This window comes from Artemia sp. Qi Xiang Cuo, chromosome 18 (genome assembly GCF_049724085.1).
Source record: "Artemia sp. Qi Xiang Cuo chromosome 18, ASM4972408v1, whole genome shotgun sequence".
Classification (NCBI taxonomy): Eukaryota; Metazoa; Arthropoda; class Branchiopoda; order Anostraca; family Artemiidae; genus Artemia; species Artemia sp. Qi Xiang Cuo.
The window spans coordinates 49,725,564-49,738,463 of NC_142811.1; the positions used below are offsets into that span (position 1 = coordinate 49,725,564).

At 34.7% G+C, this 12,900-nt stretch overlaps 1 protein-coding gene across 2 annotated transcripts in view; it reads right to left on the reverse strand.

Annotated features, from left to right (window-relative positions):
• The window catches only part of LOC148941599 (cytochrome P450 2U1-like), a 156,714-nt gene that overhangs the window by 65,081 nt on the left and 78,733 nt on the right, over window positions 1-12,900 (reverse strand). The gene's annotated exons all lie outside the window — the stretch shown is intronic.

Below are 12,900 nucleotides of genomic sequence, written 5' to 3' on the forward strand. Positions count from 1 at the left end.
TTTAGGATGACAACCTCATCAGAGCCCTCAATTTAACGGTTGTGAGTTATGCCCTGGGGGCATATAAGAAAGTTTTTGTAGAAATTTTCATAAGGGCTCATTTGATTGGAAATTGAAATTGCCCTTTTTAATAGTCAAAAGTGAGTGGAGAGTATTTGACCTCCTTCCTACACCCACCATTTCCAAAAACACATTTAATCACAGTTTAGAGATAGTCCTTTTGTTCAGAGTAGTTGAAAGTTCTGGAAATTATGTATTTAAGAATAACGAACCCCCCAGAGCCTAAACAATAGAGGTTGTCATTTATGCACTGGGGGCATTCAATGTTTTTATAGTGAGCTTCTTGTTAAAAACTTCAAAAGGGGTTCATTGAAGCGAAACCGGTATGGACCAGGATCATTTTACCTATTCAAAAATGATATAAGGGCAACTAACCCCCCTCTCACGCAGAAATATCCGTCAAAAACATAAAATCAAGGTTTTCAGATAGGCATTGTTTTCAACGTTGCAGAAACTTCTAGAAATTAGGTCATTAAGGATGACAACCCCCCCCCCAGCCCTCAGGGCAAGGGCTTAAAAGAACCTATTTGCATATCTAATGAAAAAAGAAAATGTAGACCAGCTAAAACTATTGCAAAGCAAAAGATTCTTTCCCAATCATCTTGGAAAATTCTTTTTCATTGATTCCTGCCTGGTTTTTATTCAGTGTCTATTCTGTCGAAAAAAACTTCGAATTTTCGTTTTTTTTTTCTTTCTTTTTTTTATTTTTTTTTTTTTTGCACTGAGGACGACTTGGCGGAGGTCCTTGTCGAAATATTTGCTTATATTCTGTCTTCTTCATGGTTCACCACTGGCTGATATAATCCTCGTTTTTTCATCCTTTTTTTATTTTATTTTTCATTTTGTTACATTTATTTTCCTCTCTGAGTTTCATTTGTCATGTATAGCCAGTGTGGTCTAAGAATGTAGTTGTAATGTATGCCCTGGGGGCATATAAGGTGTTTATAGCAAGGGTTGTCGTAGAAACTCAAAAAGAACTCATTCGATTGGAAATCAAAAGGCCGAATGCCCTTTTTAATAGTCAAAAGTTATTGGAAGGCTTGAAATGTTTTTAGTAAAGATCGATGTGGGTATAATGTATTACTTTGCTGTTGTTGTTGTTGTTTAGACCAGGGCACTTCGTATCCAAGGAGTTGTCGTAGGAACTTCGAAAAGGGCTCATTCGATTGAAAATAGAAAGGGCTGATGCCCTTTTTAATAGTCGAAAGTGATTGGAGGGCAACTAATCCCCTCCCACGCCCATCCTCACATTTGGCTTTATGTTTAAAAACTAAATGTTGCCTCAAGATTAAATCAAAATGCACTCTGTTAATACTAATTCCCAATAAGGCATCTCAGCAGTATCCCAAGAACGAATGAGGGTGTTATGTTCAAACTTTCGGGGCTACTTCTGCTCTTAAAATTTAACCAAATCAAAATAGCGTAAGTGCATCCAAGCTATCAAAGAAAGTAAACAGATTTTTTTGCGAATGGTATCCAGTTTTCCATTTCAGGTCAACTAGAGGAAGTATGAAACTGAATTAAACACTACTATTTATGTCCAGATTTTTAAAAGGGTGTATATTGTTAAAAATTGCTGAAAATTTTTCTCCAGCATACAAATAGCAGGCCCTATAAATTCTTAAAAAAACGAAGATTTGAAATATTCTTTTCTTTTCCCCTGAAAAGACTATGTCAATATAAAACGAACAGAATTTAATTTAAAAACGTTCTCCACAAAACACGTTTTTCAAAGAAAAGTAAAGAACTCAATTATACAAAAAATGAGCAAAAATAAAATCAAATAATCTACCAAGCATGAAATTACCACAAATCAGCATCGATAAATAACTGAAACCCAAACCGAACCGAAATTACAATAAATAACCGAGTCAAAGTAAAAACGAACAGAAATTAACATGATTAGGGCTCAAAACACCTATGTCTTCCCAAGGCCAGAACAAAATTTGCACTTTACTGAAAAAATACACATGAATATGCATTGTCAGTTTAATATGCATATACTGATATTTAGTAATCAAAATGTTAATATTATTTGATTCATTAAAGTTATAAAAGCAACAAAAAAATATATTTATTTCGGTAAAGTGTAAATTATATTCTGGCCTTGGGAAGGCAAAGGGGTTTTGAGCCCAACTTATTTTAATTTCTGCACGTTTTGACTTTGACTCGGTTATTTATTGTAATTTCTGTTCGTTTTGGGTTTCATTTATTTATCGATGCTGATTTGTGGTATTTTTACGCTTGGAAGATTATTTGATTTTATTTTTGCTCATTTTTTGTTTAATGGAGTTCTTTACTTTTCTTCGAAAAACTTATTTTGTGGAAAAATTTTTTTTAATTAATTACATCGAAAGACACTTTGGGCAGCCAGTTTGTTAAATATCTTATCCGCAATATCTCAGGAACAGCAATGGCTATTCAGCTGAATCTTCCAAGGAATATTTCAGCTAATGGCTAGGGGTATAAAGCTGAAAATACAGGAAAAGTTGAGGGGTGTTGAATTAAATTAAACGACTAAATGCATCCAAATTGTCAAAATGGGGTATCTGCCATATCTAAGGAATGGTTGATGGTGTTATGTTGAAACTTTCGGAGAATGTTGAGGGGGATCCTGAACTATACCATAAGATACTTAGTGCATCCAGGTTGTCAAAATGGCGCATCTGCAGTGTCCCAAAAACGACTAAGGGTATAAGTGTACAATTTCGGAAAATGCAGAGGGGAATAATGAACTAAATAAAAAGATATGATCGTCATCCAGATTGTCAAAATAGTGAATATGTAGATCTCAGGAATTACTACTACTACTACTACTAACAACTCACCGCAGCACCAAGCCGCCTGAGGCCAACACAGCTACGCACGCTCCTCCTCCGTCCAATCTATTCAAAGCCTCCCTTCTTACACCCGCCAACGAAGTTCTCATTTCCTTTAAATCTTTCTTTATGACTTCCTCCCACACCAGACGAGGATGACCTACTTTCCGTTTAGCCCTAGGTGGTTGGCCGAAAAGAACAATCTTCGGCCATATTTCATCCTTCTCCCACAAATTGTGTCCTAGCCATCTCAACCTTTCTTTCACTATAGCCCTTGAGAGCGGTATTGAACCCCATTTTTCGTATAGCCTATTGTTTGAAATACGGTCAGTCAGCTGGGTACCCACAACAAACCTTAAGCAATTTCTCTGGAAAACATATAGCAAATCTTCATCCGCTTTTCGGAGCGCCCATGTTTCAGAGCCATATTTGACCACTGTCATCACTGTAGCTTCTAGTATTCTAATCTTGGTTTGCAGACTTATCTTCCTATTCTTCAAAACTCTTTTTAACTACGAAAAAACACCCTGAGCCTTGGCTATTCTACTTTTAACATCTTCACTGCTCCCACCATCTTTACTAATAATGCTACCAAGGTAAGTGAAGCTGTCCACCGGATCAATCTTTTCATTACCCAACGTCACCTTTCATCTTCACTTATTACTAGCCTTAGTGACTTAGTCTTCTTAACATTAATTTTCAAACCTATTCTAGCCCCCTGAACTCGCAAACCTCTAAAACTTCATTCATTTTGCTCACACTTTCATCTAGGATGCTTAAATCATCAGCATAATCTAAGTCCAGGAGACTTTTTCCTTCTCATTTGAGAGTATCAAGTTGAAACTTTCAAGGAAGGTTAAGGGGGACGTTGAACTAAACCAAAAGAGAAAATATGCATGCGGGTTGTCAAAATATCGTGTCTGCATTATCTCAGGAAAAGCTAAAGACATTTATTGATTTTATTAAATATAGGAGAAAGCCAGAGGCTTGTCGCAATGAAGTCTAATCTAAACTAACTTTTTCTATTTAATCTAAACTTTCAGGGAATACTGAGGCAGACAGTAAACTAAGTCAAAAGACAAGACGGCCATTCAGATTGTCAAAAATGTGTATCTCTAATATCTCAGGAATGGTTGTGAGCAATAAGTTGAAAATTTCAGGGAATCTTAAGGAAGATGTTGAACTAAATCGGCAGAAACTCCGTATGTCCGGGTTGTAGGAGACTGCATTTGCAGTATCTCAGGAACGGCAAGACGTTTAAAGCCAAAAGTCTTGGGGAATGGTGAAGAGGATATTGAACTAAATTAAAAGACTATGTGTATCCAAATTGACGAAATGGTGTGCCCGCAATTTCTCAGGAACAGCTGAAGGTATTAAGTTGAAACTTTCGGGGAATGTTGAGTGGGATATTGGACTAAACTAGAAGATACTATCTGCATCCACATTGTGAATATGGCAATCTGTAATGCCTCATGGATGGCTTTGGGTTTTAATTTGAAAGTCTCAGAAAATGTTGAGCGGGATTTGCAAACAAATCAGAAGGCATTACGTGCATCCAGTTCGGTCGTAAAGATGTGTGCAAAATATCAGGAACGAATGAAGTTATTAAGATGAAATGTTCAGAGAATGTTGGGGGGGGGGGGTTCGAACTAAATTAAAAGGTACTGCGTGCATCTAAGTTGTCTAAATGGTATGTCTACAATGTCTCGAGAACGACTAAGGGTATAAGTTTAAACTTTCAGGAAATGTAGGAGGGGGGAGTGATAATGAACTAAATAAAACCATGACGGTCATCCAGATTGTCAGAATGGTGCACCTGTAGATCTCGAGAACGACTCAGAGTATCAGTTTAAAACTATCAGGGAATGTTAAGGGGGATGTTGAACAAAATCAAAAGACAAAATGTGAATGCGAGTCAAAATGGCGAGTCTGCATTATATCAGGAACGGCTATGGGTGATAATTTGAAACTTTCAGAGCATATTTATTGAGTTTCAGAACTAAATTAGAAGACACCAAGTCCATACAGTTCAGGGTCACTTTAAAATTTTAAAGGCATTGTTCTGAAAGGAAGGAGGAAACAGGGACGACAGGTTTTCAAATTTTTTGCATTTGAGAGATAGGAAAGGGGTTAACACGAACAGTTTTGAGCTATAAGCTCAAATGGGACTTATAACCTCAAATATTTAAAAAGAGATGTATATCAAAAGGACTAAGCCTTTCCAGGTTTTCATAATGTTGTGTTTGCATTTTCTCAGGAAGGGCTTGAGATATCAAGTTGAAATTTCCAGGGAGGGTTTAGGAAGGAGAGAGATGCAAGTGAACATTGAGCAATGTCTTAAAGGAGAGGGTACAGCTAAATCGAATGCCTCTAAGTGCAGCCAGGATATCATAATGCCTCATCTTCAAAAACACGGGAACAGCCCAGGGGATAAAGTTGAACCTTTCAGTTCTTTGAAACAACATATCTACAATACCTTCTGAGTGGCCAGGGTGAATAAAGTAAAGCAATTGAAGTTGAATTAATACCTGGGAGGAGACAGTAAAATTGAATCAGAAGAAACTATGTATATCCAGTTTATCAAAATGCCGAAATGCCAATACCTTCGAAACAGTTTGGGGACTAGATTTGAAATTTGAAATTTTAAGGTCACGAAGGAGGAGAAAGGAGCAGTAAGATTTTAAATTTTATGATGCTGGGGGGGGGGGGGGCATCTAAAAATTCTACGTGTCCGATACATCTCAAAATTTCGCCTACCTGGATTTTTCAGCTAAGGCATAGATTAAAAGATACAGATATGCATAGATTAATAATAAGTATGCATAGATTAATAAATATAAATATACAGATTAATAAATATATAATAAGGGTTTTATTTACCAGCTGCCTTTCAAAACACATTAATTGAAAATTTTATTGCGCAAAGCTGATCAGGATAAAGAGACCCTTCCATTATTTGGGTATTTCAGGATATGTTTTTTCGTTTATCATGTTATTCCTCTATCAGAGCATTCGTTCTTGAATCATTAATGGAAATAACTAAAACCTTAGCTTAGAGCATGGAGGGCCGAGGGTGGCAGACCCACCTTATATAAAGGGGATGGGGCTATCTTGAATCAAGAACAGCTTTCTATTCTTAGAATTTGTCAAAGTGACAAATAGTGAAAAATCTCATTTTCTAAGGTATTTGTTCCACCTTGTTTGCTTTGGGACCCTTTGGGCACAAGTAAAAAGAGCAGAGACTAAAAAGAGTAAAATAACAGTATTTGAAAAGTAATAATAAATTTCTTAAGTTCAAATGCACCAAAAATTCAATTTTTCTTCTTACTACCACTTCAAGGTTTGTTTTATTTTATGAAAAGTTGCAGAGTTTGATAAGTCAGGTAGTCATATTGAAACCGTTTAATAGAAAGCACTTAAGTAAAAAACCTTGGATTAGTCCTGTGATTTTGAAGCAAATAAATGTAAGAGGTAAATTACTTAGAGCTCAAATAATTAACCCGACACAAGAAAATAAGCAATTATATAAAATTTATCTAAATAGTTTTAATACAATTTTAATAAATGAAAAAAAGAAATATTGTGAGAAAAAGTTTAAGGAGGTTGAAAGATGACTTAAGAAAACCTTGGGGCTAATAAAAGAAGTGATTTGATTAAAAATAAATAGTGTACCTGATGAATTAGTTAGTGTTATGGGAAAGACTTTGAATTCTGATAAGGACATATGCAATGAATTTCAGAGTTATTTTTCGAATATTGGTGTGAATATAGCTATGTCAGTTGTACCTGATAATGATAATCCGACGTTCGAGTCCTTACTTAAGGACCCGATTGATGCGTCTCTTCACCTTAGACTTCTAACACTTGATGAAATTAAAAAAATTATTTATTGATTGCGTAGTAATTCATATGGCAGCTATCATATTACTCTAAAAACACTTAAATGTATTTTTCCTGTAATAACTGAAGTTTTATGTGGGTTAATTAATGAGTAATTTCGTCAAGGAAAATTCACAGACTGTTTTAAAATTGCCCGAATAACCCCAATTCATAAGGGTGGTATTCAAACTGACCCAAGAAACTATAGACCGATATCTGTTTTACCCATCATTTCCCGTGTTTTAGAGAAGTGTTTTAGTATTAGAATGATGAGTTTTTTGGAGGATCATAAGTTACTGGTAGAGACACAATTTAGGTTCCGTAGAGAAAGGACAACGGAACAGGCAATGATTTATTTGACAACTATTATTAATGATGTATTAGACAAAGTTTTCAAAATAGGCGCTATATTTTTAGATCTCATGAAAGTTTTCTACTCTCGGGATCATGAATCTCCACTTAAGAAGTGTGCGGTGTATCGCTTAAGGGGAAACTCATTAAAGTTCTTAAGAAGTTTTGTAAGTAATCGTTATTAGTATGTCCAACTAAGAGATTCTTCTTCAGAAAAAAAGCGTATTGAAATAGGTGTTCCGCAAGGATCAGTTCTCGGTCCTATATTATTCTTGATATTTACTAATGATTTACCAAATTGTCTAAATAATTTTTGCTATAGAATAAATGAACTAACGGTAAACCCGACTAATGAAACAGTTTCACTTTTTGCTGATGACACAACAGCCATTAGCACAGCTAAGACAGCGGAGTTGCTGTAGATTTCCATGAAGGAATCAGTTAATAGAATTATAACATGGCTGAAGGTAAATAAATTAAGGATTAACATGGCTAAGTCTAACTTTATTATTTTCTCGCGATCATCAAACTTTTACCCATGGATAAAGGAATTAGATATGCCCAATGGCGTTATAAAACGGACTGCGTCTTTTAAATACCTTATGATTGTAATAGATGAAACTCTATCTTTTAAGGAACATGTTACTTTAACTAGCAAAATTCTGGCAAGAAATCTCGGTATAATGAAGAAACTCCAACATTGTTTTCCCTAGTCTGTCCTTCGCCATCTTTATTTTTCTTTAATACACCCGTATATACTTTATTGTTCAAGTATTTGGCTCTCTACTTTTTCTTCTACCCTAAAACCAATAGGAGTTCTACAAAATCCTGCAGTAAGAATTTTAGCCGGTATATCTTCACGTATGTCTGTTCGAGAAATTTACCCAGATTTAAAAATTTTGCCGGCTGCAGGCCTTCGTGAATTCTATGTATTGTGGTTTATTTTTGGACTGCAGCAGGATGTTCAGCCTCGTTGTTTTGGTGATTTATTGTCCATTAGGTCTACTGTTCATTCTCATGATACAAGGGGTAGCGCCGACTTCTGTGTACCTAGAGGTATATCTTCCCGTTCATGTTTTTCTGTTCTTTATAGAGGTACGCGGAAATGGAATAGTTTGAATAATGATATTAAGACTATTGGTGACCCCAATATTTTTAGAAAAATCAGTAAGGAACTGCTTTTTGCTGAATATGAGTTTTGACTGATTGATTCATTTATTTATTGTGGGGGTTTTGTTGATATGATGTTCCCAGAGGATGTATAATATATGATATTATTTTGTATTTATTGTTTAGTGTGATGGTATTAGTGGTGTCGGTGGCCAAGTGTTCTTTGTTTTAAGGATTTTGTTTTCTCTACCTCCCCCACGGACAAGCGTTGCTTTTTAGGGGAGGCAGCAGTAATTTTTTGTTGATATGTTTTTTTTTTTCAATAAATCCTTCTTCTACCACGAAAAATTGAAGATTTCATAAAATGAAAATATAAACATTGTGGATAATGACATCAAATTTATTTTTGAATAGTTTTAAATTTCGTATCTTCCCCGCTTTAGGCTTTCATTTTTAATCTTTAAAAAGTTCAAATTCTCCTGGTAGCAAAAAAAAAATTTCTTGTTTTCAGTGCATTTACATTTAAAACCGTTTTTTTGTAATTATGAAATTAATCAGACTTCCTTATACAGATTATTTTTCACGAGTAGCCTACTAAGCTTTAATTTTCGTCTTTAATTTTATTTGAATTTTTAAAAATTATTTGAAATTTAGTGTTGGTATCATGTTAAGGATATTCCAGGAAGTAAGAAGTAATTATAATAACAACTTTAAATGGACACCTTTATACTTAATAAATTTTACAAATATGGAATCAGAATAAGATAAATCATTCGTGATGTAGATTTTTTTCAAAACTTCTGTTTTTTAGAGTTTCGGGTGCCATTGAATAAAAGTGGTCTCTCTTTTATTTGCAACTGTTTGAAATGATTAGTGTCAGCAGCATGTGTACACGAATTCATTCAAGCATGGAATTTTTCGGGGAATTCAATTAATAGACAGATTCAAACTGAAATTCTTAATAACTTTCGTCTTGTTTAAATTGATAGGAAGGTTTTTCTGTGAATATATCACTGTCGGTAATTATTCATTTCACTGGCATTTATGTCACTGTCATTTTATTATTTCTTTATTCATATCAATGTCAGTAATTATTCATTCCACTGGCATTTGTGTCACTGTTATTTCATTATTCCTTTATACATATCACTGTCGGTAATTATTCATTTCACTGGCATTTATGTCACTGTCATCTCATTATTCCTTTATTCATATCACTATCGGTAAAACGTTTAGTTCATTTGTCATAAAGAATAAAGCTAGATTCTTATTTTATGTAAATTCATTACATCAAAAAATTTTTTGTGCAATTTTATTTAGCCTAATAATCCTTATCTTATATTATGCAATTTCAAGAAGGACAATTTTCCAAAAATATCCTTTTCTCTGCTCTTGGCATAATTTAGCTAATATATTTTGAGATGACAACAACGACACGTAGATCGCATGTGATACCAAATTCACTGTTTTTACTGTTTTTGTTTCAATTTTGAAATTTGAGTTGTCTTTAAATTTTGAATTACATAACGGTTCAACGGTTCTTTTAGATTTAGCTAAATGAACTTTGGTTGTCAATCATAGATGAGTAGGCCTAAATATTGTTTATCATTTAGAAATGGTCACGTAATTTCTAAAAGATACTAAGACAAAAAACAATACTCTGGACAGAGGGGAAGGTAAGCCCAAAGGCCTCTCTCCTACGCAAAGGTCCTAAAAAATAATTAGTTTTGAATGAGATTTGGGAATCTACGGTAATAAGACTCACCTCACACTCCTGAACACTTTACCTAGGTCAGTGGGTTTTTGGTTAAACACCCTAACTTCAATGCAAAAAAAAACAAAAAAAACTGAGACTGTTCTTTTTCTGTTTCCATGTTCCTTAGTCAGTTTCTTTTCTAAACATAATTTTATTTCAGATATTCTTATTACCATCTCCTATTCATTTTAAAATAGATAGCAGCGGTAGTAGTTTGAATTAGATATTTATTTTTAATACAAAACCTTTATCTTATTAATAATTTTACCACATATAACAAGCTTAAGTTTGGAGCTGACATCCTGAAGTCCTCAACACACAGAGATATCCTGGCTCCATTTACTTCAGAGACCCATGCTCACAAAACAAGGTTGGCAACTCTGAAAGAGGGAAAAAACTGTTGGAATGCCCGCCTACACACTCGACGACAAAATTTTTAAGTTCCTTTATGCCCTACTACGTCAGGTGTTGCAACAACAGTGTCCTAAAGTAGAGGTGATAGCTCATCATTTGTGTTTTTTTGGGTGTTGCGTCTTTTTGTGCTTTTCTTTATTTTGTGTTTTTGACGATGCCCATGAGATTGCAGTGTGATAAAGGAAACGAATAAAGATTATTATTAAGCCTTTTGTCACCTACCTGAAAGAAGTACAAATGCGCTCTACCTCAGTAGCTAATTTCACACTGTGCTCGTCAGAAACGTTGCCCATAACAAAGACAATAAAGGTAAATGTTGTCTAACTGAATTAAATACGCAACACCAAGGATACTGAAGGGTTTGACAAGAAACGAAACATGGAGGTTCTACAGTCCTTCAAACTGCCATTCCTGGTTGAGTAACTTTGGTCTTGCTAACTGCGTTTGTAAGGTCTTTTAGTTTGCCTGCCCGCTAAAACAACAACCTTTTTCACATTCCATTTTAACCCTAATGCAAACGGCTGGAAGCAGCCTAAATGATAGACAATACAAAACAGTGGATGTCAGTCGCAGTCGAATCACCGTCCTAAGCCACGACACAGAATAAAAGCTTTTAGTCTCTATGGCATATAGAGAAGTATTGTAACTGTAAATAATTTTGATATATTTTGTGAAGAAATTTCACAAAATATGTGACTTTATTTTTATATAATTTTATACGCCACATACCATATTGAGGCCACAATATTCAGAAGATCACTGAAATCTTTTTGAAGATGAACATTGTATATTTCTTAAAAGTATTGTACATTATAGATAATCAACATCAAATCAGACAATAATTAGAGCAATTAGAAAGAAAACTTAAAATGAGCAAATAATTACTTAAAAAGGTTGCAGAAACTATTCTGAAACACTTCTAATTTATATTGCTGACTGTTAACTAAAAACGCTTAAGCTTTCCCAAACGTTCTAGGAGAAACCTTTGCCATAGAAAGAGAATATCACTAAATAAGCAGATTCATATTATTGAAATAGGAGTCAAAAAGAGGGGACTGGAGGAAAGGGCGGGAGCTAGATGCAAGCTCCAAGGTACAGAAGATATAATAATAACAATTTATTTATAACCCAGTTTTAAACAAAACAAGCGGAGTAAATCACACGAAAAATCACGGATAGTAATATGGTTTGGGCCTAGGGACACAAAGACATTTCTTGTTAACTTAGTACTAAGCAACTCAAACGATTGAACAATTTCCGTAGCACCATACCTCTCAATAATATGTGTATTAAGATATGAAGTGTGAAGGTACACCAAAAATTTGCAATATCTAAGATACGCAATACGGACCTGACACAAATCTTTCTTATTGAATAACGAATACATACCACTTAAAAACAAGACAGAATGGTCACAATATGTGGAATACATTTTAGCTAAGGCTTGGTGTGAATATTTTCCAAAGTTATGTGCAATTTTCGAATTCCAATCTTCGACTTTTCTTTAACATCTCTCAGAACCTGGAGTCGCAAAAAAGGGAATGTAGAACAAATTCTAATCCCTAACCACCGTAAACTCGCAGCATTACGAATTACTCAGGAACCGCAGGGCAAATTAAGAGTTGATGATATGGGATTGAAAACTAAATATTCGCATTTGTCAACATTCAAAGACAGACCAATATTCCAAAACATCATAGAAATACGTTGTACAGATTATACCAAAATAAACTTGTTCCGGCTTAAGCCTAGCAGGTCGTCCGCGTACGCAATATTTGACACATCAGATAAATTTTGAAAATATGGAGGTCTGATTCCTGATAACACATTTTGAATGCAAGCATTCAATAGATAACGCGATAGCACTCCCCCTGTCGTACTCCAGATTGAACTGGAAATGTTTACATGAAATGGTGTGTGGCTTTACCGTTGTGAAATTACGGCAGTAGCCTTTATCACTCGCGTGAAAGTCTCTGGAAAAATTCTAGATAAGGGGTTTCTAGCTATCTTGGAAAGTTGGTGAGCAAAGCGAACGAAACTTTAAGGAATGTTTCCAGAGCATAAACTATGTCACAAAAAGGTCTCTTTAAGTCAATACTTCAGCCTGTTTTCCCTGCAAATGGCACTGACCTTTGATAAACTTCCACTAACTTTGTATTATACAAATGAAACTCTCAGAAATAAATATGCTAAGCACATAAGGCCCAAAAATGTGTCCTGAGTTTCGCAACTTAGCTAAATTCAGATTTCTAAGGTATTAAAAATTTGGAAGAATGGATAGTAAATTGGAAAAAAACTGTAACATGGCTTAAAATCTGCTAAACTCATTAGAAGTGTATTTTCAAAACCTGTAGCCAAAGAAAAGCAGAGCCAGACCAGAATAAAGGAAAAACGTAACTTTTTAAGACATGTATATCTTCTAAGAAACAATTTAACCTTAGAAATAGGGAAGGAATAGAGATAGAAGATCGAAAACACCTTCCCGGGGCATAATTTAGGCTCTAATTTCAT